Raw genomic sequence first — 2,934 nt, forward strand, 5'->3', positions numbered from 1 at the left:
CGTATAATGTCAGTAAAGAAAAAAACAAAAGCAAAAATTTGGAGAGTGACCGAGCCAGGCTTTTGTCTTCTGCAGCAATAACGAAGGGCCTCCCACACTGAGCAGGACTTGATTTGACGTCGTCGTAGTGCACTTCTATCACAAAAAAGGTTTCTTGCCTCAAGTCAGGGTAGATTGGTATCAAGTGGGGCCTCCCCTTCTCTGGGAGGAGGGAGGGGGGAATGGGAAGAAGGGGTGTGGGGTTAGGACTGGGAGGAAAGGATGGAAGGGGTGGGAATCAGGATGTAAAGTAATTAAATAAATGAATGGGAAAAAAGAACCCTTGCTTGAATGAAAAAAAAAAAAAAAAGGTCTCTTGCCTAAAGCAAACTAACTTGTGTTTGCTGAGCCAGTGGCATTAACTTGTGCATGAAACAGATTTCTGCTTGCCATTTCTTCTAGAAAATTCCAAGTAATAACAAGGTTGAAGGAGAAACTTTGCCTTGGATGGATGCAGGTCCCTTTGAGCTGCTATACTTACATAAGTGCTTTCAGGTACTATAGTTTCACAGCCTAGTTTGCTTTTGTCATATTTATGGATTTCAGCTGTGTTCATGGTTTTCAGAGGAGCATATGGTACAGTATTCCACCAACAGGATAAGGCCACTGAATGTGCTATCTGCAGAAGAGCTCATGTAATAGGAACTAATGCATAGGACTACCACAAGGAAATATGACAAAACCTCTCTGAAAAAGATGCCAATCGGGGCAGAGCTGTGCTCGGAGAACAGACAGCAGAACATGGTTATGAAAACCACACATGGGTTGTTAATATGAGGAAGGTTTCCCAGCAGTAAATATAAAAAAAAAAGTCTAGGCCAATCCTCATTTTCAAAACTTGCATATTGAATACTATCTTATTCAAGTAATTCCTTCAAAAAAGCATGTATGTTCTAATGGGATTAGTTTACCAGTCAATTAAGGTAATTTAAATTGCCTTGAAAATTTGTTTTTCATAGAAAGAAGAGATATGTTTCTTAAATAAACAGCACTATGTAAAACATTAATAATAAAAAGGGAGAGAATTGAATGGAGACTGGCAAATGGTTATCCCAAGCAGGCGCATGCCTGCCACCTGTGAGCTTAGATTCATTTGAAATAGATGTTGGATTCAGAATTCTGAAACTAAGTTTCTATTGCTTGAGCTCTAATAAACTATAAGTTTCTGTAGCTTCAACTAGTATTCAGAATGAATATACTGACTGCCTCTATCTTGGAAGTGCTGTTCCAACTGACCCCCTTGGTGGTAAGTCTGGCTCCTTATTCCTCCCCAGCCTTCCCCCTGGCCTCCATGTCCACCTGACCTCCTCACCTACCTCTTCCCCCACAACCACTGCCTTGATCACCACAGTGCCCACCATCTTGGTTTCTATTGTCCTGCTGGTATCCATCACCCTGGTATCTACTTCCTGTATTTGAAGATGTTTGGAAAGCTGCATAGCCACTGCTGTGGCCACCATGATAGCCACTGGCCTGGAAACCCGAATATCGATAACCACCATCCTTGTATCCACCTCCACTTCCACTCCCTCCATCTGTCTAGCCTCCTTGATGCTTATTTCCTCTTCCACTTCCTCGGACACCGTGGCCACCACATCCACCTCTCCCTCCTTCTTCATGACCATCTCATCCTCTATATGAAGAACATTCGAAACCACTTCTCCCTCCCCCTCAGCCTCTTGTTTGCTGCTGGGAGACACCTTGTCTTTTCTGCCATGGTGGTATCTCTTGGGGTGGAGGTTCAACATCATTGGTTCTACCACCTCTGTCTGGCACCTTGTCCAGGAATACCTTATTGATGGCACAGGCAGTCTTTTCTATCATGGACCCACTGCTTGTCCTTAAAAGCTTTGACACGTCTTGCCTGACAGCCAAAAGATGAACAATGGAAATGTTACCTTCAGGAGACAAGACTGAATGCTTTGGCTGGCAAACCTCAGCTAATTTTTCTGTCTGACTCTTAGCTCTGTCAGACCAGCCAAGGACTGGACAGTGACTCCAAATATTTGATTAGCAGCTTCCTTTGAACTTTGTATTCATTGGCTATGACTTGGTTAATGGCTTCTCTCTTTTCCCAGTGGGCTGGTCCCATCTGCTTCTTCAACAACAGCTTTCCCACATGATTATGTGAAATTTTTGCTAATGTTTCCTTTAATTTTTTTTCAAGCCCACTGAAGAATTGGGACATAGTTATATTGGCTGGAGTTTGGACATTCCTAGAGCAATTCATTTGCCTTTCAACTCTTGAAAGACCTCGTTACCGCCTCCTTGGTGAGTTTTTTTTTTTTTTTTTTTGAGGAGCATTTGGCAGCTTCTAGTTCTGAGATGAGGTATGTGAGCAAAGGAGGCAGTTCTTCTGAACAAGAAGGCACTTGATTACATCCCCAGATGTAAGAGAAGGATATGGGGAGTTCATCTCCCCAAGTAGTCCACTCACCTCAAGCTGGAATTCTTCAGCTTCACTTGGACTGTTAGTTGTTTGCACGTTTTCTTCTAGTTTACAGAGGACTCTTAATTTAGATATCAGCCAAGCACAGAGTTTGGTAAACTCGGGGAAGTGACTCCAGCAGAGACTGCCTGTGATGGTGAACCAAAATCCAACAATGGGTCCCTGTAACCTAGATCTTCCAATGACTCCAAGATGTCAGTCTTCAGGAGGTCACACTTCATGCTACTGTGGTATTTAAATTTCTGACACTTCAGGCTGCCATCTTGCCAGCAATGGGTACACTTGCATATGCTGGACTTCATTTTTTTAAATTAAATTATTATTTTTTAATATTAGTTACAGTTTATTAACTTTGTATCCCAGCTGTATCCCACTCCCTCATTCCCTCCCATTCCCACCCTCTCTCCCTCATCTTCTCCCTACCCCTTTTCAAGTCCATTGATAGG

At 42.8% G+C, this 2,934-nt stretch overlaps 1 pseudogene; it reads right to left on the reverse strand.

Moving 5' to 3' along the window:
• Window positions 1–1,216: 1,216 nt before the first annotated feature.
• LOC129690820 (protein FAM98A-like) lies at window positions 1,217–2,709 on the reverse strand (annotated as a pseudogene).
• Window positions 2,710–2,934: the final 225 nt, after the last annotated feature.

This window comes from Psammomys obesus, unplaced genomic scaffold (genome assembly GCF_907164565.1).
Source record: "Psammomys obesus unplaced genomic scaffold, mPsaObe1.curated_primary_1811, whole genome shotgun sequence".
In the NCBI taxonomy this organism is placed as follows: Eukaryota; Metazoa; Chordata; class Mammalia; order Rodentia; family Muridae; genus Psammomys; species Psammomys obesus.